The sequence below is a fragment of the Lagopus leucura genome, unplaced genomic scaffold (genome assembly GCF_019238085.1).
Source record: "Lagopus leucura isolate 7727_CA_CO unplaced genomic scaffold, USGS_WTPT01 Super-Scaffold_73, whole genome shotgun sequence".
NCBI classification, from domain to species: domain Eukaryota; kingdom Metazoa; phylum Chordata; class Aves; order Galliformes; family Phasianidae; genus Lagopus; species Lagopus leucura.
Window position 1 is genome coordinate 15,315,871 of NW_024962252.1, and position 24,357 is coordinate 15,340,227.

Consider the following 24,357-nt stretch of genomic DNA (forward strand, 5'->3'; position numbering starts at 1 on the left):
AGGCAACACTTGTGCAGAGGTATGCTACAGGATAACACAGTGTCAATTCTGGATAGCTGATTGTTGAGAAGTCATGGTCCTTTGTGCTGCTTAGTTGGGTTTGCAACAGTTCGATGCGCTCAGTTATGTAGCGTTAAGCACTATGAGCTACAGTCTATTTTGTTGATTATCCATACGTTTAAATTATGTGACCCCTATTCAAAATTAATTTTCCCTTTACTTTCATTAACAGATTTGTTCTGTAGACTCCCATTTAATGCGAGTTTTCACAGATTCATCCCGCTCATTCTCTGGGTCATTCAGTCTCATGCAATCTGGTGGTCTGTGATGTATTTTTTTATAACTTGGGTATCTGCGAACTATCCTCCTGGGCCTGGTGCTTTTTGTTGTTGTTGTTGTTTATTTGCTTGCTTGTATGTTGTTGTCGTTTAGTTTTCCCCAGGTATTTTCAAATTAATGTTAATGTAGGACATTGACTCTTATTGATATTTTTCCAAGTGAGATTCAGGAGAAATGTAACATATTCATGGAGGCAAACATTCTTACTTTAAACTTCTCAGAATTCTCAGAATTCTTAGAAATTCCAGATACATAAAACTGCAAAGGAATCGGTATGTATGTACAGTACTTTTCTCACTATTTGCTATTAGCATATAAAAATCTATATAGTGACTATAATGCTAACAGTAGCCGCCAAATTTTAGTTTGCACTTTAGTTTGATTGTCTTCAAATTTCAAAGAAAACTTTCTCTAAAACATCTCTTCTGGAGATTGCTTATATGCTTGAACTTCCCATAACAATGTTCTTGACAGCATCAACTGCAATGGGTAAAAGTGTAAGTCTGAGCACATCAGTTTTAACAGGAGAGAAATGTAGTCGTTTGATACAAATCAGTTCTTTAACAGGAACTGATGTGTACATTGATATAATGGAATCATGGAATCATATAATCATAAAGGCTAGAAAAGACCTCTAAGATCATAGAATCATAGAATCATAGAATCACCAAGGTTGGAAAAGACCTGAAAGATCATCCAGTCCAACCGTTCACCTATTCCCAATAGCTCCCACTAAACCATGTCCCTCAACACAACATCCAGCAATACTCACCTAGACTCATCTAGACTCACCACCAACCCATCACCACCATGCCCACTAAGCATGTTCCTTAGTGACCCATGTTTTTTGAACACCTCCAGGGATGGTGACTCCAGCATCTCCTTGAGCAGCCCTTTCCAGTGCCTCACTGCTCTTTCTGAGTAGAAATTTTTCCTAAAATCAGTCCTAAAAGAGTGAATAATTCCACAAGGGTTAAGAAATGTTTTGGTAGCCAAGGTGTTCAAATAGGTTCCTCTTTACTGTATTTGTTCCTGAGTATTTTAAATTCAAAAGAAAAAAAGAGAAAAAAAAAAAAAAAAAAAAAAAAAAAAAAAAAGAGAGAGAGAGAGAAAGAGAGAGAGAAAGAAAAAAAAGAAACAACAGACAAAGCAGCACTATAATTAGCTGGCCACTTATATTTGATCATTGTTTCTGAAAATGTAAGTTGTGTTTATTCTATTTTTCCCCACAAGCTTTCCCTGAATCTTTTTAGATAGAAAATATAGTTAATGCTCTTGAACAACAGAAATAATTTCTGTATTCAGTGGTGATTTTATTAATCATTAAATTAACTTGATCTATATTATTATTTGTCAGAAGTGACTTACATTCCTGCACCTTTATCAGTTTTCATTATCCTTAGCAAAACTCATCTTGTGGATTTTTTTTTTTTTTTTAATTTTATTTTTTTCCAGGAAGCTAACATGGAATTGACATTGCAAGGCAGATCTGGAGGCACAAGGAGTAGGAGAATGGAAGGAAGCTGAATTTATTCATGGCATATTTAATACAAATAGTCAATTTTTGTAATTTCCACAAGTTATTATAAGATCCTCAAGTTCAGTTTTGATGTCTTCATTATATGTAAAGATATACAATTAGTGCACTTGCGAAGTCCAGTAGCTTTCATCTGTTTACATACTGAGACAGCTGCATGAAGGTAGATTGACCCTGTGAGACTGCAGTTATACCCAGTATATCAGTTTGCAGTCCTTCTGTTTAAGGTGGCATCAGAACTTTAAAGTATAGAATAAACTCATATTTTCTTATAAACTCTATACTAAACAATATGAATGTTGCAGTCTCCACTTCTTCTGGCACAGAGAAAAAAAAAAAAAAAAAAGCAGATATCTCATCTGGAGAACAGGCAATGATTTGTACCCTATAAAAACACTGCTTGCTTTTAATGTCTGAAATCCAGTGTGAAGTCAAGGATGGATTTTTACGGAGGATCTGAGACTGCATTTGTTTTTACTCTTCTGTCTTCCAAGCCCTCCATAAACACAATTACTAAAGACTGAAGTAGGAGTTGTGCTTGAGGATTCTTCTGTGATAGAAATCTGCGTCTGAAAATGTTAGTGTTACCTGCCTAAACCATTCTGATTATTACACAGCTAAAGTTTCTGTAGATTTCATTGCTATTCCCATGAGCTCTACATGTTGATAAGAAGCTGTAAGTGCCTTTGTGAAATTTTGTTATTGCCTCCTGTTGTATAAATGGAGGGCAATGTGGTTCAGATGAATGGAGCCATGACTATTTACTCCTAGAAGAATTTATTTCTTGGGGATATAGCAAGAAAATATTTCAAGTTTTAGATGTGCTATTTCCCTGGTGCTCTTAGTCTAAGAAAAATCAACATCCATTTTGATATATTTTGTTTCCTGATTTGCATTTGTCATCAATGCAGAAACCAGAATTTTAGGTGACAGAAATTGATGTGGTCTCATTGATTTTTAAGGAACAATGCTGATTTACACAACTTGTGTCTCTCGTCCCAAAACACGCATACTGAAATAATATTGATGCAATTCTGTGATTCTGCAAATATTTCCTTTCCCCTGGCAATGGCTTATAACTGCATGCCTCATTGTGTCTCTGTCAGTTAATTCCTATTCACCTAAAATATAGCATGATACAAAACATTTTTTTTTTCTACTCAAAAGGAATCAGCTCCTTTATGTCTAGATCTGTCTGTTCTTGAATGAAGTGATCACCAGGTCTCCATTCTTGAAAGCACTTAAGCACTTGCTTATTTTTGTGGAGTGTCATTGAAAATGCTTGCGTAATAGCACTGAAGTGCTTGCAAGGACAGAGCTATGGAGAACCTGCAAGATAATGTGTGAAATATAGAAATCAGACTGAGAAAACACAGGAAATTCAAGCAGACAAATATTCCAGAGTAATGATTCTACCAGGTTTGCTTCAAAATCATGAAAATGGAGAAAAATATTCCATATTAATTCATTTTCCTTCTGGAGTAGTATACTTTATGAAGGAATTATTTCATAAAACTATATTTTGTTGGAATGACAATGAAAATTAGGTTCCTCATTTGAGTGAAGCACAAGAAAACCCACCTGTGTGCATAAAATATGTTAAACTATTCCTCTGAGTTTAACTCTCTTCAGAACAGAAAGAGATATGGGCTAAAGCTCCATTGCTCTGTGGGCAATCTTGCCAGTTTGTGAGCTGAAACATCCCTGAGAGCTATTCTCTTAACTTTTGACCTGCTGCTTAACAGCTGAATTAATTCTTGCTTAACTACTCTAACGACTAAATCTGACTAGTACATTCAATTCTGCTTAAAAAATAAATACAAAATCAGTTAAATATTAATTTCTTAATGTGGAACCCAAGTTGGTTCTTCAATATACATGTTGCCACAAATAACTCGTGGTATTCCTCTTACTATCTTGTAGAGATGCGTTGGCACACCCACTGCACCTAAGAACGTTTCTCCCTCTGGCTTGCACCTTGGCAGGCAGAACTTTGGGTCTGTGTGTACATACGTAGATATCCCAGAAAGCTACCACTGATATGACTGGGTAATGATTTTGTAATGAGAGGGTGGAGACTGCTGCCCCAGACAAAGCCATCAGGTTCTGTTACACTGTTACAGCGCACAACCTGGGCTGCTGCTTTTCTCACTGTGAGAGTTGCACTATAACTTTCTGGCACTGACTTCAGGGGATTCATATTGATTTACAGTGGTATAAATCAGATTTTGCTAAGAATGCAGCCTCTTGGATTTATGAACTGGCTACCAGTATTTTTCACTTTGTCACATTCACTACACCTCAGAGATTCTTCCCCCAAGTTAATATTTGGGGTCCCTCTGAACACAGCTAAAACACTTTTATCTGTCTTGAAGAATTATAATCCATTATTTCTGTTAATGACAATATGAATCTGAGGTGTGCTGTTTCACCTTGTTTGATATAAAGTGTGCATTATTCTGAGTCACTGTTACAAAAATGTCACTAACAGAGAGAATTCTAATAAGTCAAAATGTTACCTCCGCAAATCATGCCTGATGCTTTGCAGAGTTGAAACAATCCATATTGCAATTAGTTTTTCTAAATAAATAAAGGGCTCTTGTTTGATCACTTTTTAGGTCTTTTGTAATTCTTCTGCTTGTGAATGTCTGGAAGGTATTGTGTACAGAACTATGTGTGAAATACACATTTCTCATTTATATTCTTGGTCAAATTGCAGTTAAGGTTGCTATAGAGACTAATACCTTATACAGAACACATGGCAAGAACAAAACATTGAAAATAGCCTCAGCTATTTTCATGATAGAAAACATAAAGAGAGTCACTTTGGGTGTGGTAACCTTTGTATCATAGATTTAAGAGCATTCCTGCCAGTGGAACTTGGAGGACAAAAGAGGTGAGTTCGCTGAGGAGCCTGAAGCAGGGCTGAAGAGACACCTGCTCTGTCAACAGCCTCATTCCTTCTTTGCAATACCTTCTGCTTTCTTTTTTGAGACTTACACATGATGACAATTCTCTGTTTGTCTGTTGTTGCCTACAAACAGAATGAGTTGTAGGCATCCATAAACAGCCTCCAGCATGACACAGCCTCCAATCACATCTCTGCCATTATCTTAAATGAGCTTGGCACCATGAAAGACATATGCCCCAGAGAAGAATAAGAGGTAACATTAAGGATGAGATGGGTGGAACAGCAGAAGTAGCAGAAAGATTATGAAGCTATTTTTACAATAAAATCTTGAAGAAGCAGAGAATTGGAGAACCCGGGGCAGGTGGGAGGAAGAAATAGGAACAGAAAAGAATTAAAAGTCGCACAACTTGTAAAGTTAGGGAAGCTGGGAGAAAATAGAAGAAAAGGAATAAAGTATTGAAGATATATCACTAAGGAGGAAATAGAATGACAGAAAGCCTTTGGCTTGAAAATAGCAGTGTGTGGTTCTCTTATGAGAAAGAGAGCTTGAAAGGCACTCACAGAACCTGACATGAGCACGAGTGTTCAGTGAGTTCCCAGAATAGATGGGAAGAACCACTTGTATGTAGGAGAGCAATGGGAGATTGAGAGAAATGTGTCACATGGTTGGTCTACAAGCAGCAAAGCCTTCAGAAATTAGTACATGCACAATCACCATGGTTTTCTCTTTCAAAAGCTCCCTTTCAGTCCTGGACTTCACTTCCTCCCTTTTAATGTTCTGAGCACAAGTTGTCTCTGATATTTTCTCAAAGTCTGTAGATCCCACACAGTTCTCTCACAGACTGTGAGAGAACACGAAAATTCCTCTCCCCGTTCCTCATTCATCTTTCTTCTACTGCCTCTTTTCCTCCTTCCACACATTTTTTTAAAGAGATTCTTCTTTTAGCTGTCCAGGTCAATCATGCTCCTTCCACCCTTAGCTCCTTCTGCAGTCTGTGAAAGACAATATTATCATCTCTGTACCATAAGGGATCCACCAGCACGCAGTTTTACAGCCACAGAAGGTTTGGAAGTGTGCCACTGGAGAAGAAGACTTTCCCCAGTTGCTACTGAGACCTGTCAGACTGCCTTTCTGCAGAGCCTGAAGCTGCTTGGGTTAGCAAACTCTTTGAAAAGTCTTGCCTATTCTCTTACAGCAAGCTAGCTTCTCCATGCCTTATACTTGGAATAAGCAGAATGTAGAAATTTTGGCATCAAAACTGTATACTTCACACTTCAAGAGAAAAATAATTGCAAATAAACCTTCACGAACATAGCAAAACCCAGTAAGTTTGGTTTAATTTTATTAATTATCTTATTTGGATATCCTAGGTTTGATTAAGGTAAATCTAACTGCAGTTTGAGGCACAAAAAGCATTTGTTTATTTGAGAACTCCAAAACCCAATAATCACTACTGATATGTTTTTTGAAAAGGAGTACTAGAAAAATATGTGACAGACGGTAGCAGAAGGGCAGTCTGATTAAATGATGCCTGACATGGAACTGTGTACGAGGCAAAGGTGTGGAACTGAATTCCTCGATGCAGAAAAAGGTGAACTCATTGACATTCATTGTCACTTGCTAAAAATGTATGGAGACCAAACAGTGGATGTGAGAATAGTGAAGCAGTGGGTAGCGCATTTCAGCAGTGGTGGCGACAACACAGAAGACAAACCATGCTCCAGACAGCCATGCAGAGCTGCCATATCATGAAATGAAGAGCATCTCAATCAGCTCATCCACCTGAATCAGAGGATTATGACCAGTGAACCGTATACAGAGCTGAATATTGACTTCAATACATTGGAAACAATTGTGACAATGTTGGAATATTGAAGTTTTTGCCAGGTGGGTCCCATAAATGTTCACATAGGAATATAAAAAACACTATATGCATGTTTGTCAGGGAATATTGAACCAATATGAGGCTAAAGGTGATAGTTTCTTGGATTTCAGCATTACAGGCGACAAGATGTGTAGTCACCACTAAGAGCTGGAATTAAAACATCAGTCCATAGAGTGGCGACATGTGAATTCCCCATTGAAATAATTCAAGGCACAGCCCTTAGTGGGTAAAGAGATGCACACTTCCTTTTGTGTTAGGAAAGGGGTGATCTTTCCTGATTTCTGGGAGCCTAGACAAACCATCATCTCTGACTGGTACACCACAATACTGACTAAGCTGAAGGCTCAAACTTCCAGAGTGAGGCCAGAGAAGAAGACCTTTCTGTTGCAACATAGTACTGCCACGCCATAGTTTGAAGGCCATGGGGCACATTGCCAGTCTTGGCTAGACAGTCCTACCACACCAACTGTGTAGTCCAGATCTAGTATCTTCCGAGTTTCATCTGTCAATGAAAAGATGGACTGTGTGGGCAACATTTTCCTTGTAATTATGCAGTCATAGTAGATGTGAAATGGTGGGTTACCTCCACTGGTGCAGATTTGTATGAGCACTGTATAAAGGCTCCTGTTCACTGCAGATGAAAATGCATAACTACTAGTGGTGACAATGTTGAAAAATAGGGTTTTCCAGCTGAGAATTTACTCAACCAAACAATAGCATTTTTTGCATCTGTTGTATTTTCCATGCAAGTAAATAGGAGATATTACTTCTAGAACAACCTATGTACATGGAACACCTATTGAGTTAGAACCAAACTGATTAAAAAAGTGTGATTTGCTTTTATCTGCAATATGGCAGTGAAATATGGAGTGTGAGGAGCTGGTATGTCTTCAAGTTACATTATGAATTACTTATTTTTAGAAACCTTCATAGATTTTTTTAGTTCATAGTTTTTTTTTAGTTTAGTGAAGTGCTAAACTTATAGCACATTTCTGGAAATGGGCTGTTCATATGTTCTACATCTAAAAACCTTTACTTCCGAAATTCTGTAAGTTCCCCACTTAGGCCAACAATAAAATAAAATTAAAAAAAAAAAAACACAAAAATCAAATATCTGATATTTTTGTTCCTTTATTTCCTTCTTGTTTGGACCCTATAAGGTAATTGCAACGAATTTACCCTTTTTTTTAAGCATTCTATTAGGCACAAATGCATTATGTACAAGGAAAGCATGAATCTCCTGGGCTCCTTATAATTTCAGTTGTCTTGATGAGAACATTTTTTGTACAGAGGGAAATTTTATGTCTGGGTGCACTGAAGTACAAGAATTTCGAATTCAATTTCAGCTAATCTTAACTACTTCAGGTTTCCTTTCTGTGTTTCTATATTAAAATATGTTTGTTTTTTGTCATGTATTTTGTATGAATTCATGCAAGAGAGAATCATGCCAACACTGTTTATCTTCCTCAAGACTGTTTTGAAATGAAAGGAAAAGAGAAAAACATTTGAGTGTCTTTCAGTGTACAACCTTTACAGTCAGTTTGCAATGGTATCAGGATAATAATTTAATTTCCCTAAAATGCAGTCCCCTGATTCCCTCTTCTTCTATCTCTCCTTGTCCTTTTAGATTGCACCTGACAGATAGAAAGCTGATACCAGATTATAATGTCTCATGTTAGCTACTCATTCAAAATGTTGCATTTCTGAGCCTCTCATTATCTTGAAGAAATGCTCTGTGGTGGCTGGAATTGGGTTAAGAAAAGCATCACAGTTGAGCAAATGAACTTCTACCGAAAAAAATTGGAAAGTTTTGGGATGGTAGAGGGAACAACTAATAACACAAGACTGAGGGTTCAGAATATCACTCTGGAACTTTAGAAAACCTGTTTTTAATTTCTTTTAGGTCATAAGATTCGTGAGTTTTTTGTCTCCCATAGCCTCAGCTCTCCCAATAGGAACAGGAGGCAGTGGCCTTACCTTGACATATAGGAAAGCAAGTTAAATAAGTTGAATCTGTGTACAGGGATAAGCAGTGTGGATGCAAGCTCACTCTCTGAAGACCAAGCCAGACTCAAGCCAGCAGAGGTGCAAAAGCTGTGTAGCTCCATCAATTTAGTGCTGTCCCAGAGCAGAGAATCTCTGATAAGTCAGTCTCAAACTGTGCTAGTACACAGCAGTACACTCATATGCACAGCAGTACGCTCATATGGCAGCAGAATTTAAGAAGGCTCTGAATGGCACAACAGTAAGTAGAGAAGCCCATCCCAGCTCCCAGCCCCAACACCATTGGTACAGAGCTGTATCTGGAGGTACTACTGAAGTGGGAGATATAAATATATGCAGTGGGAGATGCAAATATCTGCAGCTTTCTCCTTAATGGGACTATGGAGACAGGTATATCTCTTTGCATGGGTCTCCCAAAGTTATGGCTCTGAATCAGAATTACTGGATTAGTCTTTATATGCTTGGCTCATGTCTCCAGTTTATATCTCCAGTACAACCACAAACACCTGGGAATATTCCTATCTTTTCTAAAGTTGACTTTTAGTTTGTACTTTTACAAGGGGAGTGAAAGGACAGCTTAATCTTAACCGTGTTCCCAGAGGGTAGTTAGTTATCAGGATTATCACTTAAAATAAATCTTGTTTATTAACTGATCAAACTGAAGAGCAAAACTAGTTGGACATTTTTCTAACCACTAGTTCACCTGAAATACTCTTTCAGGATTTAATCTCTTGAAGTTTAGGTATTATATTTGCCAAGCCAAATTTTTCCATAACCAGATTTTCCCCTTTTGAGGACCATTTCATTGCAGAGATTGTTGCTTTCAGTTACTAACTCCCAGTCAGATTACTTTAGTTCTCAGGGTGACCAATTCTTCCTATATGATACCGCAGTCGCACTCCATGGAGTGTGCCTTCTGTATAATCTCAAAATTGCACATTCTCCTTTTTGTACTAAGGTCATGGATGACACTCTTTAACAGTAGGAGTGTTTACAAGACGGATCCTTAGGTCCCTGCGGTCTCCCTCAACAGCAGTGATGACAGCTCAGATCCCAATATTTTGCAAGTGAAGTCAGAATGCATCACTTTCCATTTACCTGTACATCAAATCTATTTATTTTCACATGCCATTTTATTGCTACTCAAATTCTTAAGGTTCTTGCAATTTCTTCACAGAATTTGTGCACCAACTTTTCAAATTGATTAACTTGAGTAAATTAATCATCTCATTTTGACCCTCTTTTTCAGACTAAGTAGCCCAGAGACTTCAGCACAGACCTTGTGGGTACTCAGTGCTGTCCTCCATCCACAAGGACCCAGTATTAATGCCTGCTCTCTATTTCCTGACTTTTAATCAATTATTTACCCCTTTCAACCCACACTTTCTTCCCATGGTTGCTTGGTTTCTTTAAGAGCCTTTGGTGTAGCAGACTTGCTAATGCTTTCTTGAAATTCAAAAAGACTCTATCAACCAAATCTCCCTCAGCAGCCTCACTATTAACTCCTCCAAAGAGCTTTAGCTTTGAGGTAAGAACTAATGCTTGCCCCTCAGCACAACAGTTTTCCTTTCATCCAAACCTGTTGTTATCTTCCCTTTACATCATTCCTTAGGACTTTCATGGGGAACATTTTTTTTCCAGAAAAGTGCTGATAATCTAAAAGTTGACCTAAATTTAAAAGGGAAATGTTAAACAGAAGTTTAAGGAATGCCAAAAGTAAAACAAAGCTTTTGTTTGAGGTTTTATATAACTTGTTTGTGTCTTTTAAAATCATCTTTTTGATGTAAAAATATCAATATTACTTCACCAGTTCAGAAAAAAAAAAACAATAACACACACACACAAAAAAAAACCAACAAAAAACACCCCACCTCTTTTGATTTGGCAATCAAGCCAAATTAATTTTAATGATACATCCAATATTTCAACAACAAATATAAAAGCACCTCTCATGGAAAACGATTACGACAAGTGTTCTTTGTTTTATTAAAAAGAAATGTTTAAAGTATGAACACTTTCAAATGAATAAAAAAACCTCCTTCTGCAAATAGAATTCTTCATTATATATATCACTGTGCTGACAGCAGTAGTATCCTCTACTTCCACATTTATATTCTTGTGCCTCAGGACAGTCTTACTGTCCTCTCTATTTATTATCTCTTCCAGTAGAAATCATTGACTATGAAATGCATTGCACCATTAGCCCCTAACTCTCTGGCCCAAAGTTTATGGGTGTTTTGGTATTCTATGGTGCCACATCCTCCAATTTTCAGAGATATCAGACATGGTTTATTCCTTCTAAGGTGCTGTGTATTTTACCTTTAATTTTTTGTTTGCCTGGTTTTGCTTCTATATTTCTCAAGTTAGTATATGGATATTGATAGTTTTTATTCTTCACAGCAAGAACTGCTGCAACAGCAAGCAGAACTTGGCATGCTGTGGGAATACACTAACAAAGGCAAGACAGCACACTGGCCTTTGCACTGGTACATGCATGGTGGTGGGCAGAGCACATTTCTAAGAGTGCAAAAGGAGGAGAGAGAAGGTTGGCTCCGTGCAGATGTACCGTTATGTTAGTTCACTTGCTGTGCAGCTCCATGACTAACAAAGACCCACATAACATGCACACTGACTTTCCGCTGGGCTGCAACCTAGAGACAAGCAGTTTTCTTGTTAAGGAATATTATTTATGCCTGAGAAAATAGTTTGCTTCAGGCTTTGAATTTTAGGGGCGGGTTGCACAATCTGAATTCCTTGGCCGGGTTCCTTGAAGAAGGTCACAAAGTCTGCATGGACATACCTATTACACTATATGCAGACACACACACACACAAAAAAAAAAGAATTGCAAAAGGTAGGGAGTAAGAAGTACAACATTTAATTAATCTATTCTGCTTAAAACCATTTATATTCCACCTTTCACTGGAAGAACAAATAATTTAGATCCAAACACAGACAGATACCAAACTAAAATCATTTCAGTTATAGACAGAGCATTAATAACTGCAGACTCTTGAAATACAAAGCATGGACTTTGTATTTTGCAGGAGGAAAAAGACTTATATTTACTCAAAATATTAGCATTTAATTTTCAGAGCTGAGAGAGCTCCAAATTTCAACTTTGCTAACTCATGTACTTTTTTTCTTAGTGACCAGGAAATATGGTGACCACACAAATATTTTCTGTATAATCCTCAGTGAAAAAAAAAAAAAAAAAAAAAGCAATTAGCTTTGCATTTATAATGCATTATGTGTAGAAAATAAAGGATTATTACAAAGATCTTTCAACACAAAGTCGTGCTGTTTGAGGCTTATCAGCTTACCGTGACAGATAGGTATCTTGTTCATAACAAATTTATAAGGATTTTGCAATACTCCATACATGGTAAAAAATGTAAATTCCCACTGTCATCTGCAGATATAAGTAAAATATGTGGAATTATGATTTGTTTATTTACTCTTTGTAAGTTTAAATGAAAATGAATGCTAGTTTTGCTATGGTTAGCAGACAAAAGATATCTAGATAAAAAGTTGTAGAGCTCCATTTGTCTCTAGTTGATTTTATGACTGAGCTCTCAACAGTTCGTATCCAGTTTTAATAAAACATTTTGTCATTTTAATAACTGTAGAAAGTCAGATAGCACTGGAACTCTGTCTAATGATTGCACTACCCATAAGAAAACTCTGAGCTTAAGAGTGTTATTAAAGGGAGTCTATTAAAACTCTGTTTCCAAAATGTGAAAGGGATCGTAAACCCACTCAGACCCTGGTGGCTTCAGTGCAATTTGATATAGGTGATAGAGATACAAGATACCATTGACTCAGAAGGCTCCAGGGAGACCTCATTGTGGCCTTCCAATACTTGAAGGGAGTGTATAAACAGGAGAGGGAACAGCTGCTTACGAGGGTGGATAGTGATAGGACAAGGGGGAATGGTTTTAAAATGAGACAGGGGAGGTTTAGGTTAGTTGTTAGAATGAAGGTTTTCCACGTAGAGGGTGGTGACAGGTTGTCCAAGGAGGTTGTGGATGCCCCATCCCTGGAGGCATTCAAGGCCAGGCTGGATGTGGCTTTGAGCAGCCTGGTCTGGTGATTGGCGACCCTGCGCATAGCAGGAGGTTGAAATTACATAATCTTTGAGATCCTTTTCAACCCAGGCCATTCTATGATTCTATGATTCTATGGCTTATCCTCACTTGCTTATTTATCTATTGCAGATCAGGGACCTTAGTGCTGAAAAACCTATTATGAGATTGTTGTTTTTTTTCTGTGTTTCGTTTTGTTTTTTAACATTTGTGATGGTTTACTCTGAAGTTGAGCACTAACAACTCAGAAACTTGCTTGGAACTTTGAACCCTCGTAAAAAGAAAAAAAAGTGAGTGGCAATTTCAGATAAGCAGTTATGAAGAACGTCTTTGGCAACCAAATTATATGGAATTCACTATCCATGGTACATCATTATTCTAGGAATACAATTAGTAATGTGGAATGCAGCATAAATCAAGAGCCAAATATGTGATGATTCATTTTTTTCCTCCCAGCCCTGTTTTGTCTTATCGTTGACTGTAGTCCTTTGCTTAGCATAATAAATCTCTCCCAGTTTGGGCATTTAAAAAATGTCAGGGTCCAATAAGCCATCCCTGATCTGCCTTATAGCCAATGGAAAGAACGATCACAGATTATGGTTAAGTGATTAAGTTAAGTGAGACAAATTTCTGTTGGCAGTACCCAGTTTTCTCAAGTGTCTCATCTTTAATTAGGTTAATAATTGTTTGATTAGGTTAAAAGAAAAAAACAACTACTTTTTCCACGGTTATATTTTGTAAATAAAATCTTTATTTCTTTTAAGTATGCACAGCTTATTCTTTTTTCCTAAAACCAGACCAGCTTTGTTATTCAGATGAGCTTCTTTATTTTTACTGTTCATTTCCATATGAACAGGCTGATTTTTTATCAAATCAAAAGTTTCTGTTGTTCTTCTTGTTAACTTTACTGTGTGGCAGATGGATCCTGTGCCATCTCTCTGAATTGGTAGAAAACAGTTATGAGGATGGCTGCAAAGTTCACTGTAAGGAACAACACAAGTATGTGCAAAGCCTCTCAGTTTATAGACTTAGGGGAGAGTGATTTTCTGGTTCTTGTAACAAAACTTTCCCTAGCTCCTGCAAGTTAACTGCTATATAATCCTTTATTTAGTTGCTATGTTCTGTGATCTTTAGTTATCATTGAACTTTCATGTGAAATGTCATGATGTTTTCTAAGCAAATCATGTTAAAAAACATGTAGTTGGTCAGAGATTGAATTGGACAAAACATTATAGAGTACAATAATAAATACACATAAGAGGACTAAAACCGTGGAATTGATGGAAATAAACAATTTTTACAATTTTGTCCAGACCTGTGACCCTAATTCAGCAAATCACTGAAGCATGGGATTAACTCCTGCTTCGCAAATAAGGACTTCTCATATACATGAAGATTACACATTCCTAAGCACTTTGCTCTTTATAGACATTTCTGTCCTTACCTCCCTTGCAAACACACACCTCCCATTCCTCCCTACTGGAAAAAAAAAGAAAAAAAAAAAATTAACCTGACTCCTGTTCACCACGATCCCCCCAGGCAGTATGCTAATACAAGCACAAAGTGCAATCTCAGCTAATGGAGACATATCTTTTACTATTACCAAAGACCGGACTATTGCAAAAGCACTTACAGTTTATCAGCATTACTGAGGCATCTTACTGGGTTTTTTTTTGTTTGTTTTGTTTTGTTTTGTTTTTTTCATTATTATTTACTATTATTGCATGTAGACATTCCTACTGACTCAGCTTTTCCTGGGGCTTTCTGACATAGATAGCGACCTAGGTAGCATTGCAAATCCAGACTTTTGTTTTTGGATTACTGAAAATCTCATGCTGATATTGAGTTGTAGAAGCTTACGTAGGAAGATAAGAAATGGTCATTGTCAAGAAAATGCATGACTGAGAGCACAGCTCAGAATAGATATCACCTTATTTAAGATTGTCATAATATTTTTAATTTATAGTGAATATCTCACTGTTGATAGAAATATCTTTCAAACCACTGTAGAGAGTAAAGGTTCCTACTGCCAGGACAATTGATTCCTCCTGACATCTTCAAATGACTGAATCTGTTCAGTATTAAGCTCTCCTATATTGCTGGAGTAAGGAAAAGAAACCAGGTAACACTTTCTATGAAAGGTTAATCGATTAAATTGTCTATAGAACAACCGGAATTTCTGTAATTTCAGGAGAAATGGGACTGCCAAACACCACCTCAACAAAACAAGGTTTCTGTAACTGAAAAAGAAGGTACTTCTTGTTTGTTGGAAAGTTTACTTTGCATTAGTTCATTATCATACTTTTTTGCTTTCTTTCCTTTCTCTTCCTATTAGCTTTTTTAAGAAAATAAAATAGTCTTCTTTATTTTCAACATTTCTGCACGTGGTATATGTGATACTTCCACCTCTGATACCTCACCTGAGCCTATTTTGCTATGTAACTGTAGTGACTCCAGTTAAGTCAATGAGAAAACGACTGAGCTTAGCTTTGAGCCAATTGGGCTCATTTCAGCAGTGGTGAACAATAGAAGGTTTGTCCCATCTAATTTCTTATATCTAAAGTTTTTGTCTAAACTTATTCTAGAGAATTGAGAGAAATTTGTAGACAGGAAACAGTTCATGTTATCCTGAGATAGACAGGAATCACCATCTGAAGGCTTGTCTTTTCAGCCACTAACTTTAAAGTGAGATGAGGTGATTAGCTTTTCCTTAAATAAAGTCACGCAATGTGTCTATAAATAACTGTGAAGCTGAAAGTGTATTGGAACATTGAGGTAACACTGACACTTTGATAACACTTAAACTTACAAATTGGCATGGATCTTTAATAAGCCTGCTTTGGTTCACTAGATTTCCCTTTGAATCTGGCCTTAAATCTAGTGCAACTAGTAGTTTGTGAATGAAATGAAGAACAACTGTGCCTTCATAAAGTAAATTTCATAGACAGGGGAAATCATTCAATTAAGTTAGTGGGAAAATTAGCATCTTTACTTTTCATTTCCTCTTTTGTCTCTCAGAGGAGTTTCATTAGGACTGACGGAACTGATGATACTGGATTTGCAGACCAGGGATGTGCTGTATTTGATCTGTGGAATCAGAGATGTTCTTCAGACTTCATTTTGGCTGATAATTGAATCTGGTCTACCACTAAGTTGATTATTTCAGATTTTCTGTACATTGTGCAGAGATGATTAACACAGACAGTATACAGCGATATACTTCCACTCATAAAAGGAACAGAGAAACCATGACTCCTTCCTACTGCAAGCAGTTAATCAGCAAACTTCCACGTTTACCACCTTGTTATGTGGCTCATGTTGGAGAATGCGCAGTCTTGCTTTTCTTATTCCAAAGCATTGTGCCACAAGAAGCCAATCAGAAGCTAGATGGGGTGCTCTCTTGTGGGGTGGATCATCCTTCACATGGGCATGCACACAGTCCCTCTGAGCTGAATACAAGCAGGCTGTTGTGTTATTGGCAGTAGCACTGCTGTTATTCCAACCTGTGTTTATGGGAAAGGTTATGCTGTGACTCTTACAAGTTTCAATTATCTGGGAAGAGAACATTCCATTTTCAAATCGGTTATTTATAGACTATAAAACACATATGCACATATTGTGGCATGATTTTACATTAGAGAACGTTAAATTTAATTTTTCCCATGTCCTTTCAAAGTGTGAAATGAAATGAATTTAACTTGCATGCTAATAAGATTCTGCTTGCTTTCTTTAGAGAAGACATGTACTTTTAAAATGCTCTTTCTAATATTCATTTTCCACCCACTAGGTCATTCCTTTTATTATCAGTGATTAAAACTAAGCCTCAGTGCTTGTAAACTTGCCCTGTCTCTATGAACACTCACGTTTTGCTAATGATAGTTTAAAATACCCTATTGGGAAAACCTGGCCAACTGAAAATGGATTCATAGATGGAAAGACAGAAAGAAAGATGAAAAATATTACTCATCTTCATCTCCAAAGCCATGAACATTCACAACCGTTTACAATTCAGGATTGACTGCCCTAAAGCAAAACTAGAAACATATTTGCAATTTTTTTTTTTTTCTCACTAGTAAAGACATTCTGACATATCAGAAAAAAATATAGCGTATTATGTGATATATCCAGCAAGCTGCTTGTATCTTTTGGCCACAGTAGTGGTCCATATGTTTGACATCCTTTATGTAACCCAGTGATACATCATTAATTGTAACTTCATGCCAGGACGATTGGCAGGCTCTGTGGACAATGACAACAACTACTGCCTCCTAAAATTCTTTGATAAACTACAGGGAAATTTTCATCTCTTCTTAAAATCTAAAAAAATATATATCGTTCTGGGAATATCACATCCTTGTACTTTAAAATGAAAGCAGCCTGCGGGTGAAAAAAATTGTTTCATACAGAGCTGCAGAAAGGATAGAAAAATACATCCCTTTAGAATCTGAGAATTATTTCCAGTGGTAAGTGGAATTGCTGCTCATTTAAAATTCAATCTTCATTTATTAATTTGCAATATCCTGTAGGGGATTTTTTTTTTAATGGTCACCAGCATACATCAAAACCAGATCAAACCAAACTCTTTTATTTTCCCAGGTACCGAATTTTCTCAGGCACTTGAAAACTCTTAACCTTGTCAAGGACTTGTTATTACTATATGTGTAAGGAAGCAATCAAAACCTTTATAGTACTGGATTCTACCCAGTTGACACATACAAATTCCATAGCACCAAGGATTTTCTGAATCCTTTGATATTTCAGAAAAGTGTTGTTTTTCTTTCTTTCTTGTGCATCTTGAATCTTTCAAAAGTTTGAATACAACTGTGTGTGAGAAGTCAGCAAACTAGATGGCAGATGACTGAACTTGAGAAGAAAGAAAAGGGTTGGGGGTAAAGGGCAGCTACATTTAGATTTGTGTGTGGCCCAGTATGATTTGCTTTCTTTTATAGTTGAAAGGACTCGTTCTTGCTTGATAGTTACAGTTGTGGTAATGACTATAAATATGCCAATTTTCACCTACCAGTGATTTGTACTTTTGTTCTCAGACTTGTTTTCCAACTGTCACATTGGTCTTCGTCAGACTGTTCACCAACTGTATTCTCTTACTTCAGAAGAAAACATTTGTTTCATTTCATGAACCCACCTTGCCACTAAGAGAAAAAAAATATTGCCAAGCACACAGAACAGCCTTAGCATGACTGTAGGGATGTACCAATTCAGTTCAAATTAATGTAATACAGATACTTGTCCTATCTATGTCACTAGTTGTATGCCTGAAAATGCTATATGATTTCCAAGCAGGTTCATTTATTTACTAGCTATTAAGCTAACATGAAAAGCAAAGAAAACAAACTATTTTAGGTTTATTTATTGAATTAAGTTCAGAAAAGGTATATCTGTTCTTTAATTGAGTGGCTGTGGGCTGGAATGTGACATACCTTTGGGGAAAAAACAATCAAGGATTATTTAAGTGGTTGTTTATTTCAAGGAATGCAAACCATGCAGTTTGAGAAGCTGAATCATTACAACAATTGCAAAGGGACAAAGTGCTTTTCACACTGAGATGAAAATCTCTGCATAGATCATCTAATCTGTATTTGCTGTTTTTTCTACCAATGTTTTATCTTGTTGAGGTACTGACCTTGAATTCTATAAAAGTTGCTGGTTAGGTTGACCCACAGCCAGATATTTCACAAGATAGAGACAGAAAAATAATATGTTAAATTACTCATTGATATTATGTGCTTGTACTTACACTCCCATCTTTCCTAGAGCTGGGTGTATACAGAAGAGGTTTTTTGTTTTCTCACAATAATTTGTTTTATTCTGAAGGAAAGATTTCTGCACTTTGCATTGAAGAGGGATGAGATTCATGATTGTTTCCATCCTCACATGGAAGAGTGCTTCTGTCAACATAATTGCCTGCCCAGCTGAAAGCTCCACCACCCCTGGGAGTGGATCCTTTCAGGAAGGCCTTTATCACAGTGAGAAATTATTATCCCCAAAGTAACCTGGATCTAGCCAATTTAGGGCTTTGAAGATTAGGATTAGAACAAGGAATATGATTTAGCATTCACAGAAGAGCCAGCATACTGCTCACAGCCCTGGGATGATGTACCAAAATTGACTTATTTTGCTTAGCAAGCAGAGTGATGAGTTTTGATCAGCTGCCCATTGAAGGCTACCATTGGCACTGCCAGTGTAGAATATTACAACAGTGCAGCCTGGGAGCCATGAATATGTACAAGGCTATTGCCAAGTCAGCATCTGAGAGGATGTTCATAGGAACAGCCTGTTGGCTCATTGTGGATGAGAGAATTTATTTTTGACAGATTTCATACCTGGAAGGACAGCAGCTAACCCTGAGGCTCTGAGCTCTTGTGATGGTCAGAAAACAGACCCCGCAGTTGAGGACCTTGTCATGGATTTGGCTAGTTCTTCAAAATATCACCCACTTTCTGATAACCTTGCTTCTGTCTTGTTCAGATTTATTCTCAGCCAGCTGAATCTCTGTTCAGAAGCTGATCTCCCGTAGGCACTGAGGCAGATGGGAAGCAGTGCTGCTAGGGTATGATGTGAGAAATGGTTTGAACTGAGAGTCAGTAACATACTGTTCACTGTGGTGGTTCAAAAATATTTCCTGGTAGATTTACATGTATGGCTACCAGAATAAAACAGGAGTCTGGAGAAGTTCACCAGCAAGGGGCCCAGATAAGAGGCACAGTTACCAGTCAGAAATGTTTTGGATCACTCACAGCGGAAAGATTTGATCTGGCCTTGTTCAGTTCACTCTGCTGTGAGAAGCTGCATGCTATGGCTACAATGGCAAAGGTAGCTACAAGACTCAGCAGAAGTACAAGAGTTTTATCACAGCCTGTGACTGTATTTCTGTAAATATAAAAACCAAGCAGAATTGTTCCCTAATGCTCCCTGTCTTTTAATTAAAACCATATTTAAAACCTCATCAACAAATAATGTGATGGTGGTTTTATGTGAAATTAGTTAATTACCCTTTGTCGCTGTTTCCTCTGGAACATGGATTACAACAGAGGGAAAGTATAACAATCACATAGAAAAAAAAACTGTTCTGCCATCTGTTTGCTGATTTTTACAATTCTATATAGTCAGATTGCTGTCTGAAGAAAAAATACTATTTAAACTTGTTGAAGTTTTCATTTCTTCATCTATTTGCATTTTAAATAAATGCAGAATGATCCAAGAGTAACACTGACAGTAATATAACAAAATGATCAAAATGAACAGGGAAGGATATCTCAAAATATCAGTTTTATTTATAGACTGTCAATTTTCAGTCCTTGCAGACCTACAAGTCAAGAATAAATTGGTTGTGATAGAATTTTATGAATATGTGAACTAAAGAAATTGCTTCCTGTGTGTGCTATTCTCTTCATTTCTGTATCTAGAACTATCACTGAGGAACTTCTGATTAAAAAACAAACAAACCAGAAGTAATGTTAAGTTTATGTAGAGTATCCTCTTCCATGGGAATAAGAAAAAAAAGAATTTTAGAAGAGTATATATAGAAAATGATTAGTTCATTTCTCAGAAATAAGATTTGGATTTCTGTGTGATGGAAGGGACAAAGACAGATCTACTCAGAGGAGAGGAATCCTGTGAAATAATACAATGTTGTAGACCCAATGTGATCTCATCAGATTGACTATATGTCGCTCTTGTCCCTGGATGATGAAAGTTAAAGTTCTATTAGTCAGTAAAACTGCTTGTGTAATCCCACAGTGACTGCCAAAAATGTTTCACTTCACTTCAGGGACGAAGTGGTCTATTCTGAATAGCGGACGGCAGATCTGAAATGGCTGAGCATAGCGGCAGATTTGATATAATCTCAGAAAATTCCTCAGAACTATCTCATCCTGAGAAAAGACCCGAACAAAAACTATCTAATCTACTAATCTGTAAAAGATAGATGGTCCAGAATTTTCTTTAACATCCTTAAAATTGGCAATGCTAAGCTTTTCCCTGGTAAACCCTATCGCTAAAAAAACTTATATCAGCTATAGTAAGACTGTGGGCAAGGCATTCACTAGTTTTATCTAGTGAGTCCAAATAATAATGTGTTCGTTGTTTGCACTTCTGTTTCGTGCCTAGTAGTGTTAGATAAAAGCACTGTTAGCACTATGGAATAACAAGGAGCTGCTGCTACTACCTGGCACATTCTTCACAGGCTAGAAGCGTGACTGACTCAACAGCTACGTAATTTTATTTAAAAACAAAACAAAACAAAACAAAATAAAATAAAAACAAAACAAAACAAAAAATCTTTGTTCCATTGGACAGATCACTGCTGCTCTGTCACACTGAGCAGACACACATCAGTAGTACTTCATTTGTAGCAAGGAAAGCATTTTTCAGATTAATAATTCAGAGCAAAAGCTACCCCACTGAAGCACTGGAAGGGCAAGACAAGGCTCACAGAATGAGGACAGATTACAGGGTTAACAGAGGCAATGTCACATGAAGGAATTGCTTATACACTATGAAATAACTATAATACATTTGAAGAGATCTGAAGACAATTCTGTGAATTTATCAAAACTTGAAAATAGGTCATGTATGTAATCACTAAAGACTAATGCACTCTAACTCTGGCTTTTGCTTCTCTTTTTTTCTCTCTGACATCATGCTTTGGCACACTAGCAAAAATAGTAAAAATAGGTAAAGTTTTAATGGCTTATTTCCAGTACAAGCAGGAAAATGTAAACAGTAATAATTCTTTTGTGTAGAGATAATACTTCTCATTCTGTCATAAAAATAACTAGTATACATTTCTGCTGCATATCTATAATCAGTTTGTTTTATTTGTCTCCTTTTGTATTTAAAAGAAACAACTGACTTAGGATTTGGTATTTAAAAAATAATTACAGGATGAGGGAACTCTATATCAGTGAATTTTATCCTTATAACCCATGTATGAGTAAGTGTGATAGAGTAGCTGCGAAAGACGTCACAAAATGCTGGTCACTTAGGTGCCACTTGAGGCAAATCTCCTTTGGGCTATTTACATCTGAATGATTCCTGAATCACAATGCAAGTGCCTCTGTAAAGAAGTACAACACACTGAATGGTATAAAACCAGCCTTGACATCATTTGAGAAGAGTTGGCTGAGGTCCAACTCACCTATTTTTAGTGCTGAGTACTTCACTTTCCCTCCATCAGCTACAAAGGAAGCCCAGAACAACTGCAAACTTAACTCAATTAGGTACCTGGTATTACATTAGATCAATTCTATCTTTACAGCTTAACTCAGCACAGCAAAATTAGAGAGCTTTATGGCTGAGGCTACACAAATAAAATGTAAGTTTTATGTACTTAGTGTGGTGTACGAGGGGAAAAAAGTGAGCTCAGCAAATGGTGCAAGAAGCAGTGGACACAAACAGCAATGACATTACATTAACAGCAACTTCAACTGGAAAAACACAGAGAAGAGTAATCAAAAGTCTTTTTGTTCTCATGGATCCTCTGCAACCAGCTCAGAGTACTTACTGTGAATAGACAGTTGTTCTTTTCTCAGTCCATTGGTAGGCAGTGATGCACACACCATTATCAAGTGCATTACATTTTCTTAGAAGTCAATATATTTCTGACAGAAAATATGTGCTTTTTATACATCAACTCTGGTGTGGAAGATGTCATTTTGTAACTAAGAAGTACAAGACTTAAATGGAATTGAGGTGTTCATGTACAAAAAGAGCCATCTGCCTGCTGACTAATGTTGGAGTAACCCCAAGCTCCATGTCTCCACTTGGCTTCATAGTCTCTCCTTACCTAGAGTAACACATCTCTGCAATGCCGAGTGTTCTGAATGCCTAAGATTAGCTGCAGTCAAAAATGATGTATGCTTCGAAGGTCCCTGGAAGGTTTGATCTACACATTTTATAAGTGCACTGTGCTCGTTCAGCAAGCACTCTTCGAAAAGATCATCGTAACTCTGATTTCTATATTAGTCAGCTGCTGAATTAGTCACACAGAGGAGGAAGAACCTGTTTTTAATTGATTCCTCAACCTGAAGAAATCCAAACTGCTTGTTCCAAGAGACTGACCTGAGCACTAAGCATTCATCTATAACAGATGTGGAAAGTGCAGGCAGAGATAAAGGTGAATGGAGGCTTTTCCTGTTGGAGTTGAGCTATTATGCAGCAGTGAATTTATGATTCATGTGGTAAGAAGCGCAAAAATGCAGCTTTGACTATCCAATACAATGGTTACATGTGAGAGTTTCACTCCCTTTTCCCATGACTCTTTTTAAAATATTGGATAAACATTTCTAAGGCCCAGATGATTACCTTATCCACCATACCACACATTCAAGTACACTTTATCTCTATTCTTCTCTGCCACTCCCCAGTTTAATTTCATTAACAGGAATTCATTATGAAAATGAATTTTAGGATTACTATAAGTTTTTGTGCCTTATGTTGGCATTCAACTACATGCTAGAAGATAATTCTAAAGAGGATAGAAAAACCTCTAATGACAAGCAGTAAACAAATACAGAGAAGGGAAAAAATCCAGTACTGATTTAAGACACACCGACATCTCAGATTTCAGTGGAGATTGGACTGTTAAGATCTGCTAGTTGGGAATTCACCATATGAAAAATAATTGTGCTAAATAATCACAAAGTCGTGTCATAATTTAGACTGAAAAGGACTTCTGGGGAAGGTTCTGTACTTCAGTACAGGAGAGATGTGGTCTGTTGGAGCATGTCCACAAAAATGATTCAAGGGATGGAACACCTCCCCTACTAGGGCAGGCTGTTCAGCCTGGAGAAGATGCCAGGGAGACTTGAGAGTGGATTTTCAGTATCTAAGGGGAAAGGAAGGGGAAGAAGGAAGGGGAAGAAGGAAGGGGAAAGACTCTTTAGCATGGTCTGTTGTGATAGGACAAGGAGAAATGGTTTCAAATTAAAACAGGGGAGATTTAGGTTGGACATAAGAAAAAAGTGCTTTACGATAACAGTAGCAAAACTCTGGAACAGTTGCTCAGAGTGGTGGTGGATGCCCATCAAGGGAGACTTTCATGATCAGGCTGGACAGGGCTCTGAACAACCTGGTCTAGCTGTAGTGTTCATGTTCATTGCAGGGCAGTTGAACTACATGACCTTTCAGTGTCTCTTCCAACTGAAGTGATTTTAAGATTCAAAACTGACTTGTTACTGGGTTGTTAAAGCAGCCCAAACCATGATTAGCCTTCATTACTGCAAGAATGCATACTGACTCAAATTCCACTTGTGCTTTAGGATCATCAGCTCCTCTTCTTCAGAGTTGGCCTTCCCAGCTGCTCAGTTCATAGTCAATACTGTTGTGTGGTTTCTTGAATTCTGAGTGCTGGATTGTGTTGTGTTGGTTGAATTTCATGCGATCTTTGTCAGGCTGCTCCTCCAGCTTGCTGAGATCCTTCTGAATGGCACCATCACTCCCAGCATAACAGATGCTTCTTACAGTCATTCAGATCTATTGAATCGTATAGATTTATGCATAATTTAATACCTTAATTTTTATCATCTACACAATTAAATGACATCTCTTGAACTGAAAAATTCACTATGTATACTA